The sequence below is a fragment of the Stigmatopora argus genome, chromosome 15 (genome assembly GCF_051989625.1).
Source record: "Stigmatopora argus isolate UIUO_Sarg chromosome 15, RoL_Sarg_1.0, whole genome shotgun sequence".
Classification (NCBI taxonomy): domain Eukaryota; kingdom Metazoa; phylum Chordata; class Actinopteri; order Syngnathiformes; family Syngnathidae; genus Stigmatopora; species Stigmatopora argus.
The window spans coordinates 6,206,383-6,232,686 of NC_135401.1; the positions used below are offsets into that span (position 1 = coordinate 6,206,383).

General features: G+C 40.1%; 1 protein-coding gene across 3 annotated transcripts in view; it reads right to left on the bottom strand.

Moving 5' to 3' along the window:
- Positions 1–26,304, bottom strand: part of stxbp6 (syntaxin binding protein 6 (amisyn)) — a 91,707-nt gene that overhangs the window by 22,530 nt on the left and 42,873 nt on the right. For all 3 annotated transcript variants that reach the window (XM_077620390.1, XM_077620392.1, XM_077620391.1), the window contains exon 8: positions 12,163–12,296. The gene's annotated coding sequence lies outside the window, so the exon portion shown is untranslated. The remainder of the gene's footprint in view (positions 1–12,162; positions 12,297–26,304) is intronic.

Sequence of the window (26,304 nt, forward strand, 5' to 3'; positions counted from 1 at the left end):
AAGACAAAATCAAGAGAAGAAAAAGATGGAAAATGTGATTACTTCACACAGTACAATTAAGAGCCCATTGGCCTCCACATTGGAAAGAAAGACCATTAAATGGATGTGTTGTGTATATGTCTAGTATGGCCAGGTGGCCTTTTCCAATCAAAGCTCAGCAGTTATTTGCATATCAAGAACACACACATTCGTCTATTGTAGAGCAATTTCTACATTCTGAAAAATGGAAAAGTAGTTAGAAAGGTGGTTGAAGCATCACCTACTTTACTGAATTCCTTTTTTCCCATGAGACTAGTGAACAAATCTATGCTACATATCCCACAATATAATTCCGAAATCAGTATATTATCTGACAACTTTTTTTGCAAAGTTTACCGTTAGAAGTGGAGGTAAAAACTTTTTCTACCTTCCAACTTTCTAATGTCTTTTTAGCGGAAGAATCTTGTGAAGTGTTACGGTTGAACGCTGCCTATGAACCATAAAAAATCCCTTGTCGCACGCCAAGTGTATAGCACTGGCCCGAGATGACCTACACTTGAATGCACAGTCCTCATCGCCCTTTGAGCGAGTCTCTGGAAAAAAAAAGAAGAAAAAAAACTAAGGATACTGTAAAAGGTGCATCTAGACTTTTTAGGGCATTAATTAAAGAGATAAATGTTGGCCTCAGACCTCACACCGTCTCACATACACAGATTTGGTTTCCACAAAATGCACGCAGTCCATACCACGATAACAGTAAGCCATATATTACTCAGAACACCAGTCGTTGCCACCTAACTGTGTGAAGAACTTGAGAGTATTCACTCCTAATGAGGGACAATTACTGGAGGAGATTGTAATGCGATGAGAAATACAGGGCAATGGTTGCGATTAGTTAGTTATTCATGCAAGGAGTTACAAGTCAAAATCATTAAGCAGGTTTCGATGGTAGCCAGTTGGCTGCTGATGTAGCGGAATTCTTAGAAACGCATCAATGATATTAGATCATTTCCTCTTGAGCTCAGTTTATGTCCGCCTAAGCATCACGAAACAGATGCATGCAGTTCATTTTTGGGATCTGCATATGCTAAACTTAGCCCCGTTCATCACGGTTGAAATGGCTTGAACATCAATTGCCGACATTCCTCGTGAAACAGTTAATATCCACTGTAGTCTTATTCCATGACTATTTTAAGCGACTACTTGTTTACTGAGTCGCGAGCAACGTGTGGAAATAGAGCAGGGCTGTCGATGTCGTTTATAATACAGGCATCTAAATAAAATATGATGCAACCATGACCCAATGAGCCATTCAGCTTAGGTCATCACACAAAGTCATGCTGACTTCATTCATCATTAATTAGCTGCAGTGGTGAAGACGATATCATGATAGCGCATTCTGAGTCATACATTGAACTCAACTGGGTCATCACATGACCTCTAAACAAAACATTGCTATGTATATTTGACTCTTTTTTGGGTTACTTTCCATATATAGTGAAGTAAAAAAAAATGGAGAGCAGTTCTGGAAATGCTCACATAGCCTGGGAAGGCACAACTGGAGACAAGCTGTTCTCCCTCCAAACACAGATTTGGGCTCACATGACTCAAGCAAGCGAGCAGCTTTGGCCCGCAGTGGTGCCCTACAGCAGCTGCAGCATGCGCTACCGCAACGCCAGAGTTCCTCAACGCGCACGTGCACAGCCATTGTTTGAACCCTCGATAGAAAGTCCCACATGGAGGCAGCGCAAAGACAACAGGCACCTGGATGATGCACCTCTCAAAACAACCGAGGGAGGATTTGCAAGCGCTGCCAATTCAGACTTCATACTGATCCTGTTTTAGAATAGCCAGGAGGGACGGTATCTATAGGGGGCACTCAGAAGTACATTGGGCAAAATTCATTTTTGGCGTTCTGTGTTAGAGTGATTAAGAATATTATGGCTGCCGCCCAATAGCTGCCTGCCACTTAAAGTTTACCGCATTGGGAGTTTAAGTCCAAACATCTGTCAAATCTAACCATAAAAAAACAACAATCCGTCATGTCACGATGCCAACGTAAAATAAAGTTTGAGTGCATTGAAACATAAAATAAAGTATTTATATGGAATGCCCATCATTTCTGGATTCATTAAGTGATTTTCATAAAACTAGTTTTTTCCTTCCTATAGAGTGAAATTTCAAAAAGCTTTGAAAGGCAATATTAAATTAATTACAAAGACTGAAGAACTTTATGTATAGCTCGTTGACGGCAATCGACGAGGATTTGATCAATTATCAGTGCCACTCTTCCCAGTTTAAATGGCGATGAGAGCAAATGAGTTCATGAGCAATTATTTCCAGATTCAAACCCCCAGTTTTAGAATTCTAAGGTAGGCAAGTATACTACATTTCAGCCTAGTTCAGGCTGACAATACAAGGTGAATTTTCCAGAGGTTTTGGTAGCGAGACGATGCTTGGGGCTGACAGATTGTGGTCTAATTGAAACAGTGTAAAAATTCTGGTCAAACATTCATGGCCATGACATCACACCGCACCGTGACTCAGAGTAACACGGTGAGATCACGACAAAGCCCATGTAGGGGGCACGCAGAGCGGAAAGAAACAAACGACACCTGAAGGAGGCCCGTGTGAGCGCAGAATTTACTTTATCGCCGCTGCTTACAAAGTATGACCTCACCGGACAGGGGTGACGCCATCCGGCATTAGCGAGGAAGCCTTTGTAGTGATTCGAGACTTGCCAACCCTTCGCCGTCCTCTGCAGCAAACATTCAAACTGCATCGAGTCTTTGATAAATCATGCAGTGTTTACTACTACGGCGAGAGAGCCAAATCCCTCGAATCGTTTGGCATGAGCCAATGACTGCATAATTCATCGAAACGGAGGTGTAACTCCCACTTTGTCGACAGAGGGACCCTTGCATTTGTTTACCGAGTCGTACCAAAAAAGAGGAGCGGCTTTTTGGTTTGTCTTGAGGATTATGATATGACAAACGTCATTGTTAGCTATGTACATTGGTTTTAAGACTCAATAAGGATTAAAAATGAATAAAAATATGTAGCTATGGCTCTCAGATAGTGACTCTCATGACACCATATATCAGCACTATACGGCTTGCCCTTTGGTCAACGTGAGAGTCCAGTGAATTTCTGTCCTTCCTGTCCTTTCTACTGAGATAGACATCTGAATGTCCCACGTCATCATTGTGTCAAACAACAAGCTAATATATCAAAGCATCAGCATCCTCTCTCCTTGTTCGCAGTCACTGGAGAAGGCAAAGTGGGACATGTACTTTGGGACAAAAAGGGCATGGCCTGTTTGGGTGATGGGTGTCAAGCCAAAGGGAAGAAGTTTTTTTAAATATATTTCTTTTGACAAGCAAAAATGAGTGACAGTGAATGTTTGCATAGCTGAAAGACAGACAGACACACAAACACATATTCATACATACATACACACACACACACACACACACGCAGGTGGGTCAGTAGAAGGTCCAGAACAGGTGAAAATGTGTGCCAAGAAGACGTATTGGACAAAGTCTTGCAAACTATGTCAGCAGCAAAACTTGAAAGGGGCAAACTACAACGATGTCAACCTGACTTCCCATGGTATAAACAAAATAACAGCTATAGTCACATATTTACATCATACAATAGGTGGCATCCTGTGAATACTATTTTTGAAAACAGTGCAGTCCTCCGCCACTAACTTTTTAAACCAGGATATCCATACGAAGGGAGTAGTATTACTGTTTGTTGCTGAATGTTCCCGATATGTTGTTTGGGGCAGAAAGGGTTAGGATCGACTAAAAGCAGTGGGAATTTTGGGAAGAAAAAGGTCAATTTAGATGGTGAAGGATACATGGAGCGCAACAACTGAATGAAGATATGATTTGCAAACAGTAAGCTTGCCATAGCTTCAAAATGGGATTTTTAAACTGCTAGTGGTGGAAATTCATTGTTCTAGCACTATGGCTGATTTTCCCTTTTTTGAGATCCCTCCCATCCCCCAAAAATGTAGTACAAAAGGGACAATCTCAGCTCACCCTTCCCACCTACATTCAAAATTATTCACTTGGATAATTCATTATTCAGTCATGTTAAAGTATTAAACATGTTCATTTGTGATGCATTGCATCAAAAGCAAGCGCTTCTTGGAAACAATGAAATACGGCACCCTGCATCTGCAAGGAGACACTATCAATTGTCAATTTCTCATTTATAATACAAATGAGAGTCAGAAGTCAGTTGATGTTAAATCAGGATGGTAAAGGACTTGATCTAATTTCAAAGTATGATTTAAATGTTTTTTTTAGTTTAGAAAAGCTCAATAAAAGCATTGTGTGACAACGATATCATTATGATAACGCGTCTAACGCACTAAGTGGTTAAGGGAGGTGGCAGGTCAGAGCGGAGGCAGAAAATTGAGCCGGACCAGCTTTATTATAAATGGCTCTCTGATTACGACTGATAAAACTAAGGCTCCCGTCGCTTAATGGGATTGTCGAGAGATCGAGTGGAGGCCAATTTGGCCGTATTAGGCAACTGGCAAGTTGCATCATACCTGCGGCAGGTTGCCATGGCAGTCATTTTGTATGCGTTCTCTCCGCTTATCCTTTGGTCCCACCCTTTCTCGTCTATCCTTCAATTATTTGTTGTCCATTTTCCCTTTCTGTTCATCCACCTGCTGATGATTAAAGCTTTTTTCTATGAATGCAGCGGTTCCTGTTCAATTAAACAGAACAAGGAAAGCAAACATTTGAAATTAATGCCAATGTCGCTGTGTTTTTAACTTATTCGTTGCCAGTTATGATGAATAACTTCCAGCCCTCTGTCATGGCAACTTAATTATGAAATCCATCTTTCTTCCTTGATTAGTATTCAGTGTTTTACTTTACTTATATGATTAATTTGTGGTTGTTCTTTGCTTAACGTTGAGTTGCATTCAGTTGTAATCATGTTTTCCTGTATTGCTTTGATTGTGTAAACTGTCTGATTCATTTTGACCCATATAATTGTGTGATTCTTTCCCATAAGATTAAAAATCAATTCAGCAATGTATGTTGTGACACATTTGTGCCCTCCCCTCCTAAATGCATTCGTAGGTATTCTACACGCCACCTTTTGTTTTGGGGGTTAATGTGGGAATTTCATTCAGCTCCACGCATCCTTCTCAAATATTACCATACAAATAAAAGCTAAGGAAGCCAGGAATAAATAAATAAAGGGGAGAAGCACAAAGAGGGTGAATTTATGGACTGCAGCCATTGGAGAGGCAGCACAAGTGAATTTCACACTCCAGCAGACTGGTAATGATGATAATAGGGGGCAATAAAAAGCTGCCCCTTTACAAGCATGGGAGATATGGATTGGGCTAAATTGACATAATAAATTATTCTGCTTCATTGGTTGTGGGGAGATTAAATATATATAGTGCACGCTTCGTTACGCCTCTGTGACCGTGTGCACGCGCTTGTGAGTTTTAAAGCTGTATTTGCATTGAGGGTTCAAGAGTTCAGAAGACTTCATCCTGATCCATGGAGTCTCAACCTTCAGATAAACTCCCACTATAAAGAACACTGCGCTTTGTAGGCTTAGTGTATATCATGCAGGGACTAAACAAGCTATATGGTCATTTGAAAATGGTATAAACATTGTCATCAGTAAACACTCGAGATAAAGCGCATTGCATCTACTGCCTTGCAAAATGTAGTCAGACCACATTTACTCAAAAAGTGTGCACCTGATTTTTAATCTTAGATTGTGTCATCCAGTTGATTACCTGTAGAATGTTTTCCTAATTTGAAAGAGCCCATATTTATCATTGTAGTGATATATTTTTTCCTAACAAAAAACTGATTAATAAATTTTATTTTACACACACACACACACATCTGGCTTTTCTACATTGCTTCAACTCCAATCCATTGTATATGTTTACGCTTCTAAAAATTATCTTATCCGCTCAGCAATCTTCTAATCTAATCGACTTCCAGGTGACAAAACATCTTTGATATCATCTTCCTGTATAGCCGGCCACAAAATAGCCTCTTTTTCTCCCATTAAAGTCAGTGTCTTATTCTGCTGTCACTCATATGTGCAATTTCCTCAACAAAACCTGATCAAACTGCAGATTAATCTCAAATGAAGCATTGGATTTTGCCTGAAATCACAACATAGGATTTTATTCATCCAAAAACAATCCAAACAAGTGAAGCCAAATCTGTTCCGTACACAAACAGAACTATCATTTTATGCTACATCCATAAAAACGACAACACGGTATCTCCCCCTCATCATTGTGTCTTAAAAGCGGAACCCAGTGAAAGGCGAAACGTTTATATTGTTTCAAAAAGCTGATTACGTGGGACTTTAGGGAGCACGCAACACATGACCACATCCCATCCACCGATTCCCGTTCTCAAAGACGACCGTGTTAATCTCCTCTCCGCACCAAGGAACGCCTCGCTCCAATAAATATGAGGAGCATGGCATATGATGAAATAAGACGGTTTTAAGTGTAGCTACCTTGTCGTGTGACTGCGTGGGAGAAACATATTGTTTCAGCGTGGATGATGATAAAGTTTCAAATCAGCCACGCTCAATGCATCACTCATGCTTCACGGTGCCACATCAACCGACTTCTGGAATGATCATATGGGGAAGATGATCTATTTTTGAGCATATTTATGCACCATAATTGTGCTGTAATGACAACAAAAGTCCCCTTCTATTTAACAGAGGTAACTAGCAATAATGTATTTTAAAAAACTTTAATAACTACACACTTGAATACAATGATGTTAAAACATTGTCTCTTCAAAAACTGCTATTTGCCATGAAATGTAAGAATATTTCCAAAATAAAAGGTGAATAAATATCATATATGGAATCTATTTGAGTTTTTGTAAAAATAATAATAATTAAGCCCTCCACAAAGGATATACTGTACTAAAGCCTTCTCAAAGTCAAAGAAATTGGCCCTAAAAAATCAATTTAAGCCTGTAAAACCATTTAAGATGACAAAACATCCATTTCAGGCTCTAAATCCTTTAGCGATCTGATTCAGAAAAATGGTCGGAAAAAAGAAAATAAAGATTCCTAAAAAGTGGAGGACGTGTGTGATCGTAATAAAAAATAAAAGCACCTAAAAAAGAGCCAAAGTCAACTAATTGCGTAATTGAAATCTCTGAAATCCCCATAGAGGCGTAATTAGTTGCAAAGCCCAACTAAGAACATTTAGGCTTCTCTATAAAACAAAATTGTCTTTAAATACAATCCATTTGCTGGAATGAAAAGAATAACTGAAAGTTCTTTCTCCTTACTTTTCTGCTGTGTCTGTGAATGCTAACACACTCATCTTTATTCAGAACACTCCTCTAACCGTTTGGCTCCCTCAGTTATTGAACCGCCATTGACTGTTTTTTTTTGCTGGCAAACTCACCTCTTTCTTCTCTCCCAAAAAAATCAAGCCTCATTTATTCTAACCCAATTATTACCAAGGCCTAGCTGAACAGTTTGATAGACGGTACTTTGTCTGAGCCCGCATTGACCGACTGGCCAGCCGGTCGCCGCTGTCCCCACAGAGGATTAAGCAGGGCAGCAGGAGCATTATCCCAATTTATGACTAGTAATGGTAATTAGTATTAACACAGCGTGGATGTAGAAAAAAAATCAACTGCGTAGGACAATTTAAGGAGTGCGAGGAAGGGGCGTGTACAAATTAACACGGTTTGTTCTGAAAACTCACTTTTATGCAAAATGGACACTATAAAATATCCCAATTTTCCTATCTGGGAACACAAATCCTAGCTGTAGCATTTGTTACATCACATCCTCTTACTGTAGACTGTGTTTGCAAGATTACAGATGCATACAGGGAGATATCACACAACTGCAGTATATTTAATTTGAGTTATTTTTTGTTTGAAGTATCCCAAGAGCCAAATTCAAGAAAATGCAACCTCCCCACAGAGAGCAGTAACATTCATTAAACGTTAAGGAATCGAGAGGAATGTATGCGTGTAAACGCATTCATTGTTTCTAGCAATCTGGTTGGCCCTTCCAATATCTGCAGTACCCCAGCAAAATTGGATTGGAGTGGTTCAGTCGCAAATGCGTGTTTGTCTGCGCGCCACGTTACCTCAGACGACCCTTGACGAGTGCAAGTATTTGATGTGTGGCGGGTCAGATTAGAGCCAAGGTGTGCTCCGCTCCATAATGTTGTTGAAGGGAGGTGAGAAAAAGAAGGGAGGGGTAGAAATTACAAGGGGGAACGTGAGGTGCAACATGGTTTGCTTTGACAGCGGTTGGTGTGCCAAGCTCGCTCCTCCAGACTGGAAGCACGGCCTGCATGTCAATGAGCAGAGATGCTCAAGTCTCTTGTCTCACACACACTGGCTGCCATCTGCACCCTGAATGGGGAAGGGGTGTGTGTATGTGTGTGTGCGTGTGCATACTTCAGAGGATGGGCTGCAGTTAACCCTGCCTGTCTCACTGCCTTTAAGAAGCAGACAGATCATTCAGAGGAAAAAATGGGGATGGATCTATTTTTAGACATGCAATGAGGATGCGGGAAAATGTGCGTGTTTGTCTGATTGCGAGGGGTGAGCAAGATCCGTGGTGATAGCCTACTGCAAAACAAGGTCATCGAGGACGCTTTTTCCAACAAGTCCAAGTTAAAGGCAAAGAAGTGGGTTCATTGTAAAATAATCCCCTCCCCAAAAAAAGAGTGGTTAAATGATCATAATCGAAAAAAGCCATGAAGATATTAAATGAGTTAAAGTCACAATGGTAGGATGAAATGATTCATAATTTTTTTTTTTAAATATGAAAGATACTTTTTTCAAAATTCCAACTCCTGAGAATTAATGCACTTCAAAAGGAAGGTCCGCAGTTAACCCAGCCTTTGAGAATCGGACAGATGATTGAGAAAAAAAAAATGGGGTCTGTCTATTTTTAGACGTGCAATAAGGGAGGGGGGATAAGCGTATGTGTGTGTATATGCATGTTTGATATCAAGGGCTGAACATGATGCGCAGTGATAGCCTTTTGCAAAACAACGTTGCCAAGGAGGCACAAGCGATCGTACACTTCACACGCAATCACATAAAGCACACATGAAGTACAGGCAGGCACACACACTCCAATCTGGAAATGGTCCTATTGTGCCTTCAGCAAGCAGTGTTGGACCAGCATCACACACACGCCACCTCTTTCCCTCCCGATTGTAACAGGCACACGTGACGGCAGCTCGTCGCATTGTGCATCCAAAGCTTTTCACGTTCTTCTTCCTGCGTCTAATCCGTGGCCACGCGGCTGCCAATTGATGATTAGCGTGAGAGCGAGAGAGTGGACCCAATGTGGACACCAAGCTGAGGTCATTCCAGCCTACCGTTAAGATTCAAGGCAGTACGGTTAAAGTAAGATGTTGCTGTTGCTCATAGTGGAGTTGAAGCCTAGGTTTTGGTACATCATTTAAACAAAAGAAGAAAAAGTGTTGACTGGTGAATTTTGTAGTTATTCACATTGCCCTTCCTTTAAAAAAGCTTTGTTATTGATGCTAAGAATCACAACTGCTTACTATGTGGAACCCCTCAACTCATTTAAATATGAAGAAGGTAACGGATTGTAATGTAATGTAGCTTCATGATATTTAAAGCCACTATAACTGTTCGAACATTGTAGGAGTTATGCGCACATCATTATCGCACATCATCATACTATTGGTATTACAAAATAGATGGCCAGATTTTGGACGTGCAAGGAATAGTAGAGGAGTGCCTAATTGGAAATTGTGGTTCAAAGATTTGGTTCCAACTTTGGGGCAAAAATATCCCAAATACGTCTATAATTTAGATAACTAAATTGTAAATTTGTATACTAGTAAGACAACAACAAAAAATCAGGAGTTTTTCCATTTTAGGCTTATTTCGGCCAGTCGTGGTCATTCAGTAAACCGTACCAGCTTCTCCGACAGGCGCTCAAACCCATTTTGCAATCAATGCAAACAGCCTCCCACCCTTCCTTCAATCTATTCTAAAGCGCTACATCATCTCAATGTACCAGCTCTACTTCCTCCCATCCAATCTCAACACGACACTTTCATCTGTGTGACACACGAACGCATGTACGCACACGCAAGCACACTTCAAAACACTGCCCCCCCTGCTCCGACCTTGCCTGCTTATTGGTCGCTGACCCTGCAAGACAGCAAAGGTTTTAATTATTCATGCACGATGAGAGACTACTGCCTCTCGCAGCCGCAGGACAACAATGCCAAGTGCTGTCAACGCATCTGTGTTGGTCTACCACCGAAGCAGATCCCATCAGGTATCCTCCAGTTCTTCCTGGCGCTTTATATAGACGCTGAGGCGAAATACTACTAGAATTTAGTCTGCAAATTTTAGGTTTCTCCTTGTAACTGTGAAAGAACTCCACAGTAACAGTGTTTGGATGCAAGTGCAAAAGCTGTTATTTGTTCTGAAGACCACCATTAGACCGTAGTAGTTAATATGGCATCTGTCAGAGTTCACTATTTTCTGGACATACTGATAACCAATGACATCTTAATTAAGCCAACACAAATCAACGCCACTATGAGATAAAAAAGGTTATTACCAAATTTGGCCACTCAAAATCTGAAGTTCGGATGAATAAAATCCTCCTAAAAATAATCAAAACTCCCAAACAGGACTCTCAGGACTGCAGTTTTACTTTCTTGAGATGCCTCTTCTTTCTCTTCCTGACACCAGTCTGACACCTCTAGGGTGGTGGGTGGGATGACTTGGGGGTCCGTATTTTAAACACCTTACAAATTTCCCCCATTAGGCTGACAAGTGAAACGTAGGCTTTAAGTCAGCAGAGGCTCCACTTGGGCTTGCGCGGAGTGGATGGAAGGAGATTAGAGGAGGCCTCGTCCACGGGAAAAGCGGGTGGGGGGTGTTGGGGGCCACAAATTGCTGACAGTTGAAGCAAGAGAGAGGAGAGTGTCACGCCTCTCATGCACAAAGTGGGGAAGTTCATTACCCCGCATATCATCCGCCACAGTGAGAGGAGCCCCCAAGCTTTTTCCGTTTTTTTTCTTCCCAGCTCTAAACCCCTCACACCCTCAGCCTTCATCCACCCACCCATCACTTCTGGCTCCCCTTTTCTCTCTCATTTTAACACCCGCCATTTGTTGCTAAAGCAAAACTCCAAACCGCTTATGGGTTACATTTCACACATCGGCGGCCAAACGGGTTGCATCAAATTGCAGAGTTGACTAACCCTCTATAACTATATTGATTCATCTTCTGCCATCGACACCGATAGACGTGCAATCCATTTTAACTGGAATAGTAAGACCTTCCCTATAAAAAAAAACGTCTTTCACACACTAAGTTAAGGAGAAGGTACACGGTCGATTGGTCGCCGGTCTTTTGGTCGCCGATCTTTTGGTCGCCGGTCTTTTGGTCGCCAGTCTTTTGGTCGCCAGTCTTTTGGTCGCCAGTCTTTTGGTCGCCGTTTTTTTGGTCGCCCGGAAGGTAAGTGATAATTACCATTTAAATCGTTGCTCAAATTCCCTAAAGACAAACTGTGAATTACTATTTAGTCATACTTAATGCCCTAGTAATTATTAGGCTAAAGAAGAAGCTCAAAATTTCCCGGACTTTTATTGTTTTTTGTTGGAGAACTCATACCTGTCAACCTCTGCCGATAACTGCCCTTATAAATGATTATGATTCCCCTTACAAACCCTCAAAAAACCTTAAAAACACCGTGCGAGTCGTAAGACCAATCCACCACACACGAAGGAGGAAGGTAGTTCCTTACTTGTTTACAGAATCTCACAAATAGTCATCCGAACAAGCATGAACTCATTTGTGTAGGACCTTAAAAAACATTTAGTACTTTGATACACATCCAGCCTTCTTTGCAGAGGTGTGGCTCGGCTCTTTGAATGACAATATGCCAATCGACTACTAAATCAGTACTCTATATTACATATAAACACCTTAATTGACAAGATTGGGAAACACTGACTCAGAACGAGGGCCCAGATAATGGCCACCTGCTCAGCCTGGTAAGAACAACGGAAGATTTGCATGCTAATGTCACTATGCGCGTGTGCATGAATCCCCAAAAGCAAACAAAGCATTTTTTTTGGTTTAACTTCCTTTTATGGTGCGTAAAACTCACCTACATGACACCATGGCTTAGATCCTCTTTGTCGCTATGGTGACAGCACTTCCCCCGCTGGGCGCCAGGGTCACCCACTCCGGCGAGCTCATTAGGGCAGTTGTCACATTGGACCGTGACACCCCTCCGGGCACCTGGAAGGATGACACTGTCAATGTGTGCGCGGGTGTGTTCGACAAAAGGATATGAGTCATTTATAAGTATCATTTCTTCTAGTAATGCAAATACTAAAACAATCTGAATTTGTGATTCATTTTATTGGAAAGTTGTGTTGAGCTTCCAGGTCAAATTAATTTATACTTTTAATCCCGATCTGGCTCTAGATTTGGAATCTGTATTTGTATTATTTTAGGACCATGAACTGTACTGTACCGTATTATACATAAAGTTTGGATAATACAAAAAATATCCAAATACTTTTAATAAGCCGGCTTCTAGATCTGGATTCAGAATCTGGTCTATCATCTTTTATTAAATTAAAAAGTTAAAACCCCAAATAAGGAGGAAAAATAACTGCATCATTAGTATGTTGCTTGGATAATTAAAGATAAATGGTCATGTTACAATTGTGAACCTGGTCGAGATATATGCAGATCCATGTACTGGATCTAAAAATACCAAAATTAACCAAATTATGGTTTAATGACAAATGACAAATCTTTTCAACCAGATCCTGAAATTGCAACTACATTTTGAATTCCAAACCGGATTATTATTACATCATCACATTATTTTTTTTCCTCGCAATTTTTTATGCCATTTGGTACGTGGCTTGAAATTTGATTGAAGGAGAAAAATCCAGCTCATGAGACAGATGAAAACATGGATTCAGAATTTGGAAAACATACTTTTCGATTGCAAACATGATTCAGATCTAGATGCTAGATTTAAGATATATAATTAGTCTTTATATTTGTGTGACTAAACTTAAAAACCCATTCGTGGTAATCCTAGTCGTGCAAATCGTAGAATCTAGTAGGTGAGAAATCTGTACACATTTTTTTCATGTCAGAACTAACAATTAATTAGTTTTTTGTTTATATCTGTCTTCACATGGGGGTTAAACAGCATGGATTCACACACAAACACACCCCACCCCACCCCACAGGGCACAAAAGAAGAAGCAGAAGTAGAAGAAGCCTCTCAGGAAAATGGAGTGAGATTGATTAGCTGGGATCATTTGCTCTGCCCAAAGGGAAGACAATGACGAGGAGCACCAAATCTTTTACATTTTGAGGGTGTAAGAGAGAAAGAGAGATAGAGAGAGAGAGAGAAAGAGAGAGCTAGAGCGTGATTGTCATTCGCTCTGGGCTCATATCCAACTCTAGTGGTGTCGCTTTTACTTATTCATCACTTGTGACTGTGTGCGTGTGTGTGCGTGTGCGTGTGTGTGTGTGTGTGTGTGTGTGTGTGTGTGTGTGTGTCTGTGGGTGTGTGTCTGTGTGCGCACCACAAAACTCAATAATAGATCGGAAGGGAAGTCATGCCAGATGTTCATACGAGGGAAAAAATAAAGGGAAGAAGCACCAGGTTTTACATTATTATTTCTTCTATAATGATGGCTGCATTACCTATTATGTGAGAAGCACACTGCTTCATACATTGACAAGTTAAGAGTGACTCGATATATTATGAATAATTAAAATACAGTGTATTGCTTGGCTTGGAACCGATAAATGGGTGTGTTGGATTATTTTTGTATTTGGATCAAATTTATTTTGTCATAGAGGGATACTGTAGGTCTTTTCATTTTACTGTTATTCTCAGAGTCTCTAAATTTATGAACATGGATGTAGCCATACTGTGACTCAAAACATTTTTGATTGATTTTTGATTGATTTTTGAATAATTTGAGGTGTAGTTTTGGTTTGAAATGATCTTTGGGTCCTGATCTTATTATTATTATTTTTTCATAAGAAATTTGTTTCCATGACATAAAAAATAGTAAATTTGCTAAATGCTTAATAATCCATATAGGAAATTGATAAAAGAATATGAATTGTAAAGTTGGTTGTATTAAAAATTGTTTAGGAAAAGCTTCTAACTACATTTGAAGGGCGAATTTGAAGGCCCAAATTCATGATCCACATCCATTTACAGAATCTATATCCAGAATCTAGATTCATTCATTTGTTCTGACACACAACTAAATGCAAAATTCTAAATTGATGATATATGGTGTGAAAATTTTAAACATAAATTGGAGAGTAATTGACCAAATTTAGGTTCAGATCCAAATCATGCCATGGAATGTAGATATAGAATCTAAATTTAAGCATCGCGGACATAACTCTAAAAGATGCAAATGGATGAAGATTGGGATGTCCTTTTTACAAACAAGCAAGGACAATGAGATGTCTTTGCGTGTCAGGTCTGAATCATGATAAAAGAATCAAGATGTGCTGCCGGGATGTACTAAATTGCTTCTGGAAGAGAAAAAAAAAGCAATGTTGGCCAAGGCTAATGGTCCTTACTTCTGAAAAGTGCCTGAAGAACATCAACAAGACCTTCTGTTTGCACACCAGAGACATTTGGCGTTGATTACAGATGCGCAAACTAAAACAGTAAACGAAAACAGGGTTTGTTTTCTCGAAATGGGTCAACCGCCATGACCGCTCAGGAAAGTGAGATCACTTGGAGATTAGTGGGGCTTCGTGTGGAGAGGCTTCACCCCTTCTCCTCCACTGCCGCCCCTCTCTGAAAAGCCTGGAAGCTTGTCAGCACATGACAAAGATCTGGACGTTTGATGGACAGCAGCAGGAAGGAGAGAATATAGAATGAAAGCAAGGAAAGAACAAGCTGAAAATAAGGAAATGACACCCACATCTCTTGTTTGTTTTATCAAACAGTGGTGACAAATATCACTTGATGTTTAGGGCATATTCATGCGAAATTGCATTCATACTTTAGAGGTGTTGCATAGACATCCTTATCCATATAAGAAGGAGCCCAGATTTGGATGAGTCACACTGTATTAAAAGAAATCGGATTTGTCTCACATATTGGGAAAGAAATCAGAATTGACCTGTAGCGGGAACGTAGCTTTACGTAGTTTTACACAGCCAGCTTTAATGACTCATTTCTGGGAAACTAGAGAAACTACTATTCTTGAAAGTAGCAGTAGTATCCTCATTATGTGGCATGGAATGCTTATCTGTCTTGAAACACTATAGCACACACACACATTGCTGAGAGCTCTTCCTCTTGTAGGAAGTCCAAAAACCTATTTTTTTAAGATGGATACATCCATGGTATGCGATAGTCGTATCAGAGTATGATATAACAAGCAAGAGTGATGCTGACTGGTATTTCTGCTGTAACTTCCCTAACTGGAGGCACTGTGCCATTTGGTATCCTAATTAAGCATTCATTGGCCACTAACGATGGGTTCTGACCTCTATTTCCTGCACCTTTGGCATTAAATCAGCCCAGAGTGATCATCACACACACACACAAGCCGGCACGCTAGTGAGAAGACAGCCAAACGTAGAAAGCAGAAGAGGAGTATAGTGGGGTGAAATTAAATGGCTATTCTTCAAAGCAGTCATAGGAAAAGGGAAGAGTAGCAGTAGTGGCTTTAATAAGGAGCCTTGGGGAACGCCTGGTGTGATAAACACATCAAACCCAAGCAGAGCAGCAGCGTTATCCCGCCGGGACTCGGCAGAAGCTCTAATCCACTTTGAGGTCCCACCGCAGCATTCCCACTGTGTCAGAATGCCAATCCTTAAAATGTTCTCGAAAATATATATACATCCCTATTCGGCTTTTCTACATGGAAACATGTTTCACTATCAATGGGCATAAGACGCAAGTGCTACATGGAGAGAGGGGGGAAGAAAAGTGCATCCTCGAAATAGGAAACACTGATAAGTGGTACAAATTGGAACTTCAAATCGTATATAGTAACTAAACACACTTAAAAAAACAATGGCAGACCATAAATGGCTTCCAGGCAATAGTTGGGAAACTATCTCACATGGTTAGTTTCAGTTTCCATTTTTCAGTTCCCTTTTCACTGGTTATTGGAGGAAAGAGTTGTAAATAAATAGTTGTCATTTCCACTTTTATTAATTTCATTAGACAAAACTAACACTCATTTGATATATTTTAGCGACAATTATCTGTAAAGCTCTGTAAAATTCTCCAAATTTCACATCGACTTAGTATGCTTCCCGGTTTGGTTACGTGACATTCAAGACCCCTTCTCAAGTAGTATTTTTGAATCAAGCATGGTCAGCAAATGAATGAGACCTATAAGCCAAGGTACCACTATACAAAATTCAACATTAAAATTTATAGCACATCCTATCCCCAGAAAGATGTCCACCACGCAGCTATTAAGCACCGAGGTGCACGAAATGTTGCACATCCTTGGATGAATATGAGCTTGACACATACATGCACCTCCACACACGCACAAATTCCACATAATAGATGGCCAAAGACACAAAGGTCAGCAGTCAGCGGGGATTGTTTTATATCACCTTGACTTAGGAGATGGAGCTGACCCATCTTTTCGCATACAGCGGACGATTTAAAGAGCCAGTCACCTCAAAATAAACAACACAATTACCAAAGCTGACTTCCAGTATGTGTAGGGTAAATTCCCATGAGTAGAGGCTTTTGAGTGACATTTATCTTGTTACCCCCCCTTTTTCACATCAGGAACCTCTGTCAGCATGATTCTATATCTTTGTGAAAAGATGCTCCTCAGAGGAATGAGGTGTGTATCACACGAACACAAACAGATTGTGCACCAGCACACAAGCACGGGGTCATGATTACACAGCCAATCCAAGAGATTGGGAAGTGATTTATTACTTGAAGACATGCTCACGAGTGTTGTGGGCATTACTTGTACCTTCACTGGGCACATTAAATTCAGCGATGCACATTCATGGATCTAAAAATTGGAGCATTATAAAAATGGCTTTATTAATTCAACCGGGAATATTTTATAGAATATATTTAACATTTGTCACTAAGTAAGGAAACTAATGTGAGGGCCTGTCAGTGAAAAAGTTAAGCTTGAGCTCCCTTGAAATTATTTTAATACTCATTGTTTCCTCACAAAGACTTACACGTGTGCATGTGTGTATAGGAGGATCTAATTAAAGGTCCATTTATTGGTGTGGCCTTGGCTTGAGGACACAAGGGGTGGAGAATAGAAAGCGCAAGAAGCCACCGTGACGGCTGGAATAACAAGGCAAATGACCTCAAAGTGTGACAATGAAAATTTGTTAAGCTCATGAAAATATAAGATGTTGGTGACAGACTTGAGGCATGACTTACACTTTATGTCATCGGTAAAAATACAGTCTTAATACTAAAGAATTACTTTTTCCTCGGTGGGTAAATTTAAACAGCGCAGTTTATTTTTTGTGATCATTTCGGTGCAACATCACGATAATATTAATATAATGTTCTTAAAACCCGATGAATTTCCCCCCACATACTACAGTGTATGTGCTTATAATTCAAAGAGTCAATTCTGTTTTACCCCTATTTTGGCCAAAATTATTATGTAGAGATTTTACACACGTGAGCCAGACACACACACACACGCACACACGCACGCACGCACGCACAATCAGCTTGGCAGGCGACGGCCTCACCTTGAAAGCTAAGAAGGCTTTGGCTAACCAGATTGTGTGTGTTTATCATGTGAAGAAGAGAACCTAAAGTGGATTACCTTGTAACTGATCTGGGATCTGTCTATCGTACCTTGATGAGTATGTTCAATGCATTGTTAAAAAAAAGAAGAAAGAAACAGAAGCACAGATGCAAACACGCCCTACAAATGAATATATAAAGTAAACAACTGCATGTCCAGTGCATATCATGCAACAACTCATTATGCATGCAAGATAAGCGGCATTGGAGAGCAGTGCCGATAAGGGAGATTAAAAGGAGACGAAGAGGAGGCTCGGATAGGTAATGGAGAATAAGGAGAGGAGAAGGTAGCTGGGAGAGGGGAAGAAAGAGAAGATTAAAATAAAAGAAGGCAGACAAATGCAAGGAGGAGTGTGAAATGGAGATGAGAAGGAAGTACAGCAGGCAGGAAGAGGAGACCTGATAAAGACAAGAAGTAGAAATGGAGATATGGAGAGAATAAAAATTAGAGGATAAGAAGAATGAAGAAAGAAGTGAAGGGGAAACAAATGGAAAGAAAAAGGTGAATGAGGTATGGAGAGAAAATGAGCCACCAAAATGGAGGGGTTGAAGAAATAAGTAGACAAAAGAGGAGAGACTCACAGATGCTAAAAATGAAAGGATGAGAAGAGAGCAGGGAAAAGGCTGAGGTGAAAGAGGATAGAGCAAGGTGAAAGGTAAGCAGTGAATGTGGAGGGAGGAAAGAAGAGAAGAGGGAAGAGAAAAGAGGCAAACAGGTAAGAGGAGAAGAAAATGACCTGTGACTAAGGAAAGAAGAAATGGAGATGAAATGGGGGAGTGAACATGCAAAAATCAAAAGGGAGGTTCCAGGGAGATGCAAAAGAGGGAAGCGAAAAGGATATTGAAAGGTGAATCCTGAGCTAAATTGCGGCATCTGCCGTAAGATTGACGGCCAACGTATCTGCGCCAGCTTTCACCGCGGACCCAAGATGAAACCTTTTCGATCGATAAGCAAATCAGAGCCAAAAGGGGCAGGCGGGATCTTAACTCACGAGGTGGTGAGGGCGTGTCGACGCGTTGACGTTGGACGCCGGCCAAGGCACTACCGCAAAACTGGGACACGGGAGGTTCTTTAACGAGCGATCATTACCTTCACCAAGGTGCTGTTTGTCTCCTTGTCAGCAAGATTAAGCTCACCAACTAATGCATTCTCCCACCGTTTCCCAGTGGTTGCCATTGATGGAGTGAAAATTTGAATATTTACTTACTGCACCCATGCCTTTTCTACTTATTTCCCTCAAGTTTTAGGTCAGATGCCCCCTGCCCTTTTGAGCTCTGCATGTTTAGGTTGACCTGAAGAGGTTTGATTAAATGCCACGAAAAGAAATACAGAAATAGCATCTTGTACGAGAGACAAGCTACCGAGACGGGATCACCTTGAGGAAGGATAAAAAGGTCTGGAAGCTTTGTCACAAGGAAGAGATGCAATCTGCTAACATGAAGATCCAGACTGGCAGAACATAGAAGAAATTGTGCTTTTTCACTAGGGATTGCTAGGTGCTCATGAATAAACAGAGCAAGAAAGAAAGAATATAATCCACAGCATTGGGAAAATGTTAAGAGAATATTTTCAAGCTGAGTGAATATAATTACCACCGTGCACAGTAAAAATAAACACATTTTATCAAAAGATAAGCACGATTCCACTCATGATTTTCCTAAAATGAGCCACAGTGTAAACAAAGTGTTAAATTTAGTGGGAAAATGGTAAAATACATGTAAGCATTCTTTGGCAGTGATATTTTGCTGCCATTTCAAATGAATGGACATCTGCTGCCGTCAATGGCAGTGTCTGATTTCCAATAAAGAAAATGAGTCCACATTTCTAGCTGTACTTCAAGTAAGCTTTAAATTTGTGGAGGCGATAAACATGCCTTATCCATGAGCATCGGAAGGGGGCAGGGGGGGGAACAGCATGTCAAACAAATGTGTTTGCGCCTGGAAGGAAGATGGATGGCGTCAACAAATCGTGTGGGGCCGCGGGAGCGGAGTAATGGTCACTAAATCAACGTCGTCACACGTTCATAACCCAGTTACACTCTTAATTCACCTGCTCTACTGGCAGACACTGAATTAGAGCTGGACAAACTGCATAATGCCACTGCAGTGAAGAAACTCACTGCATGCTAAGATAGTGTACAAGTACAGTGTATATGTGCAGCAGATGTTCTCATTAGGGGGCGGATGTCAAAATGAGTAATTAAAAGACATTTAAGGTTAAAGTGAAGAAAGTCATCTCAATGACAACAATTGGGTCTTATGCCAAGTTTGTCCCCCACCCCCACCTGTCTAGTAAGGACTGATATTTCACACTGGAGTTCAAAAGTATTAGATATGATGTGCAGTATATCGGAGAGAAAATGTTTGTTCACATTCACAAGGCACAAAGATGTGAAGGCGTACCTGATCTTCCAGCCTCAATGAGAATACTCGTGACAATTTTCTGTCCTTTTCTATTTACTAGATGTCCATAATCTGGTTTCTGGATCGAAGCCCAAAAGGCGTGGGTGAAAGAAGAAGACGACAAGGTGCGTTTGCCTCATCGGAGATTCCTTAATCCGTACTCGTGACGGTAGAAATTGGCAAGGAGTAAGGAATTAGATTTACTCGAAGAAGAAGAAGAAAATGTTATGAGATGTTTTGGCAAAACCTAAGAAGTGTCTGACTCGAATGAAGGAGCTGCTTCTTTTGCGGATCACTGAGTGTAAAATTAAGACACATTTCCACATGGATTAAAAAAACATCTAGCACTGGTCGGCAGCCATAATTTGAGCACTTGGTAGAAACATAGTGCCATTACATTCCGCATATTAGCACCTCCCCTAAAATAGATGCAGTCATGAGTGGCAGTAAATGAATTAATTACATTTATTGCTTTCAATGGGACACAAAGAGTCCAGTTGGCACACAGGAAGTTGAAGTGAACTACATTATTGATTGAAACTAAATATGAAAAAAGGGCATGGAATATGGCAATGTCACCCTTGCTCCTAGAGGTGAGTGCTCGACGGGGTTGAAAATCTGCCGTGACACCCTGTTGAGAGCGAGGTGGGGGAGGGGGGAGGAGTGGAAGTTAGATTCCATAAAAAATTCTGCTGACATCCACGGGTGTCAACTTGCATTACGCAGAACAGATCAGCAAATTCATGTTCTTGCTGATAGCGAGACAGCGACTACAATCAAAGAGATGTACGTATGTTTTCGCCATATCTGACTCTAAGACGGATAACAAGAGGTTACGTGATTAAAATGTTTCTGTCACGGCAAAACAAGCTTATTAGTTTGATGTCCTTTTAAGTCCTCGGAAGGATATTGAAATTCACTTCTGGGGAAATTGAACCTTTTTGATGTGTCTACTTATAAAAATCCCAACACTGAAGAGATTCCAAGACAACACACCCTTAGAGAAAAGCGACAAAGAACAAGAACAATAGTATCCAGCAAAAGAAAAAAAATCCATAATTTATTGAGCCAATTTTATAATGTATCAGTTCATTTTGTTCCATTTGTGTTCCTTTCCTAATATACTGCAGGATCTTCCCTGGATAATTTAGCAAATCTGCATACAAACTCTATAATAAAACCATGCTACAGTCTCCACACGTCATTAATAACAACAACAGCACAAGTGTGATTTATGACCCCGACTTGAAAGGAACAATCCCCTTGTGAGCTCTGGGTGTGTCAAGGTATTTCTTCCAGAATCGGATCAGGGGACCTGACACAACATCCGGCCTGTTTCCTCTCCTTCAATAACTCCAATGGTTGCTATTTCGGGAGAAGCAAGCCTCCACATAGATCAATATAACCCTCTTACTGCACTGCAGTAGACACACACAAAAAAGCGGAACTCCGCAGCGTTCCGGGACGTGCGTTTTATGAATGTTCCTTTCCTACCTTAAACAGGATTTGGTAGGCAAAAGGGGAGGTGGAGTATTTTACTGTTAAAGACGTGTGATGTGAGAAAAGACTGTAGAATTTCACCATAGGGATTTTAATCCAATCTTTAGCTTGTCTCTAAAGGATTTAAATATATAGATAGATAAAATATAAAATAATTACCATAAAGGAAATTATTAATTGACTAAAATGTGGTTTGCCTTCATAATTCATTATTTTAAAGACATTCATTCAATATCGTGCAGCCCTAAAATATACTGTAAACACAACATCCTAAATTTATACATATAGTGCATGTACAGCATAGCTATATGTTTGATTTTCATGTGCTTTATTTGCATAAATTAAGGCATTTTTATGGTAATGGAAGAAAACTATTCAAAAAGATTAGGGATGTAGCAAAGATTATACCAAGTAGGCAAAAGGAAAACTTTTCCACTAATCATTTTTCCTCAAATTTCAAGCAAGGCTGAGTGTCTAGGGCTTTCATGCCGATAGCAATCTCTTTCAAATGTATAACAAGAACAATAAAATCTCATACTGGGAGCAAAAGACAGTGACTGACGGCTTAAACTACAGGGAAAAAAAACACTCCAGAAAAACAATCATCATTACTGCAGCACTCCAAGTGATCGCAGCCGGTGTTCCGGCAATGTGAAGGGCGGATAAGATACCGGGAGACTGAGGAAAGTTAAGTTTAAAACTGAATAACAGAACTGTTATGGCGAAATTAAGCAAATCAAGAGCACTGCAAGCGTGTGGAGTGAAGTTGACTGCAATGGGAATCGTTACAACACAAGATATTTTGGAAGCGTAATGTAATTCTGGTTTTCTTGCAATGTGGATGAGATACCAGAAGAAACTTTGAAAAGAATCGAGCGATAAAGTCAGTGAATGTGTGAGCATCAGCACAAACTTTCCATTTTTCCAATTAAAGCGCACGCTCTCGCCCCTTCTGGAAAATGATTGTTCCTGATTTTTTGAGGGGCTTTTCTAATGGATCAGATGGAGTCCTTATCATTAATTCACACATCAAAGCTGATCTAGACATTTTCACTTTAATCTCTATTCTCTTACTTTTCAACAAATTTCACTGCCTGATACGTTTTTTTTCTTCCATTGTTTAAGCTAGAAACCCTAAAGAGGAGAGCATTAAATTATACACGCAAAAAGGCGTAGATTAGTTAAATTTGTTTAACAATAACGTTCATCAGTACTGGTATTGTTGTTAATAGCATTGTGTTGAACGGACTAAAGTGTTATCGTTGTGCATAGGCTGTATTCGTGAGGTCATATTATTTGCCGGGTTCACATTTAAAGTTTTCTAATCATAATTCATGCATATAATGTTCCAAATCTTGTTAATGAAGTAATATTAATCGAAGACACCACTATTAAAATTTGCGATAAGGGATTTATGCAAGAAATAATTATTGGTCCTGAAACAGATTAAACTGATTTTTTGGGGGGGGTTGTGTTGCCCCTAAGCTTTAACTTTAAGTTAAACTGTTTTTTCCCATTTTACCGAAGCTTGTAGTGTATTGAGCTCACTTGTACGTCAAATTCTGTCTTACAACCTGAAGAAAAAAGTGAATGACTACTCTAGCTCGGCAGCGTCAATCGTAAAACGTTGTTAAAGAATACAAATATAAAATGAGTGATAACTCTTTGGTGTGTATGGAGGAGGAAATGGGTCGGTTTAATTTCCGATTGTGTGAACCCGGGATGTCTGCGTGGGTGTCATGTGACGACCTGCTGCCACATCCTTCATTGTTATTTATGAGTCACGGCTCAGATGTAGCGCCTTTCCATCGATCCCTCAAGGTCGAACAGATGCTAAGCGGCACCGGCTAAAGCAGGGTGTAGGACGAAGGCGTAATGTAACAATGTACTGTTTGGGGGGTTATCTGCATTCTATGGAAACATATTTAGCATGGGAGGATAAAAATGGACCCACACAAATTGTGGTAAGAGGTCAAAATGTTAACATTTAGTAAGCAAGTGAGGACACTAGGTCTTAAACTCCCGTTTTGGTCCTCAATAAGTGGATTTTTTTTCATGCATTTTGTCATTTAAATTGGGAGGAGAGGCTTTGGACATTCATCCCTCAGTGCCGTTGACTGCGCTAAAGGTCCAGTATACGTAGTGACTGGTGGGTTCCAGCCTCCAAATGTTTATATGGCCAGCAAGTGCAGTCAAAGAGTTTAACGAGTCCCGTATAGAGGGTGAGTTTGTTTGCTTTAGACGAAGACGACATGGAATCTCTTGACATGTTAATAGTAATGCAGTGAAATAGCACAACGTGTGCACTTTTCCCTTCCTTAAGCACAATGTATAGTGCACTGTAATCCCGTCTCAACATGCAGTAGCTTGTATGAGCCATGGTGAGTAATGAGCCAACGTCTACTTTTCTATTGAAGCGTCAATACCACTTGAAGTGGCCATACATCAAAAAACAGAGTGTAAAGATGAAAATATTAAACTGCGCACCAAGGGGAGAAAGAGCGGAAGAACGATGTCGTCTAATAATGTACTTTTACAAAGAGTGGCAAGGGGCCAGTTATTAAATAAGAGGCCTTCACACTTCAAAATGACTATGGCGGACAACGTAATAAATAATATTATGATCTTACACCTAACAGATAATGAGTTGATTAAATATCCGAATTAATCGATAAAGTGATCATCTAGAATACAGTTTGTGTTTTAACAGGTGTTGCTGTTTTGGTTTAAAAAAAAAAAAAAAAAAAGCTTGAATATTAAATGTGTTTGAAATGAAATGATTATCTGAAGTGCAATGAATGGATTCACTCTTTTAGAGGGAAATATTGTTTTGATGTTTGCAGTTATTCAAAAGGCATAATGAGAAAATATGTCTATCAAAGTCAAAGCAAATGTTGCAGTAAATTCCACGTGGACATCTATGTTCTGAAGCCATGTGACTAACAGGACGCGAAGGAGTTTTTTACGGCCGCGTCACCATGCCGAGGCAGCTGATCCTTAGGCTGTCATCTATATGCCTGGATACAGCGGTCACTTGTGACCTCGCCACAGACATCCCAGGAAATGTATTTTGGGAGATTCATTTTTTTATTTGTTCATTTTGTTGCACCAGGCGGGCTTGTGTGGCAAGATGCTGCCATTCCATGATGTTGAGGGCAATTAGTTGAGTAACGGGCTCCAGGCTGCTTTGACATTAACTTGCACAACTAGTTGGATTCAAGTTCTTCTTCATTAGAGACTACACTGATACTTTTTAAAAATATGGGTCACAGGTTTTTCAGGTTCTCGCCAATTCTTTGTGCACTATAAGTGGTGAACAATTCTTCAAAAGAGAAGCTTTAAATATTTAATGTGACTCCCAGTTAAATTGGGCTGTCAGTAGGCAACCTTACTCTGAGGACACTTAAAAAGGTTAAAAAAAATATTTCACAAAAGAACTAAAAATATCTATATATATATTTTAAATTCCCTGGAAAGCTTCAAAAGTTAAATTTCTCTTGCTTACCTCACAGGAATTTAAAACCTTTCCAGCTATTTGGTCCAGCACTTCACCTTGGCGCTGATAAACATGATATTCAACGTTTCGGCATGTATGTATTCAATTACGCCAACGCTTCCTCCTCTAAGCACTATTTGAAACCGTGACAACATGCTATTATCTTCTACCTGAACTGGATGCTGCGTTGCATCCTTAAAGAAAAAAAAAAGAGCTTAGTGGGGGAAATTGAGGAATGCTGAGAAGAAATGTTCGGGCGAAAGGATGAGTCTGGTCGCAGTGTGCTGTGTTGGTGAATAAGTGATGAAGAGCAAGCGGAGCGGTTTGCGAGTGTTTTCTTTCTTTGATGTGTGTCTTTTAGGGTAAATGGGTTTGCGTGTTTGCATTGTTTTGTTGTTTGTGCGTGTGTACATTTTTTGTTTGTCTATCTGATTTTGCATGTTTGCTTGTTTTTGATATTTTCCGATGCTTCTGTGGGCCAAATACAACTTTACTGCCTATTATGGACCTGTGTTTCTAAATTAAATGGCCTCGGAATCAATTTTCTTGACATTTTTACATTAAGCAATGATTTGGAACCTGGTTATTAAAATTAAAAAAAGAACACGCTCCGTCTTTACAAGTTTTAATCATCTCATCTTTGAATATTGTTTTGTGTCATGAAGGATTAATGTTCAAGGCCTGCAGATTTTTTAATCTATTTAAATATTCATTCATTTTCTGTACAACATCTGGCAGCACAGGACTTCAAATCAGAGGACGTCTAGAGTTGGGAAAAAGTAGCACATAAACCAAGGAATTGCGTTGTGGAGCTGAAGAGACGGACGCCCAGCTTTAACCAAGCCAAGAGGTCAAGGACGACATACCCTCGTTCTCTATTCCAAGGGATGATTTCACTTAATGGCACCATTAAAATAATGTCGCAAATGGAAGAAAAAAAACTACACCAGCCCAGAGAAGACGTGAATACCCACTGCGTGTCAAGGGCGATAGATGTGTAATTTTTTTCTATATTACCCATTCAACAAATTCTTACCGCAAAAATTCTCTTAATGAGTCCAGATCTACGA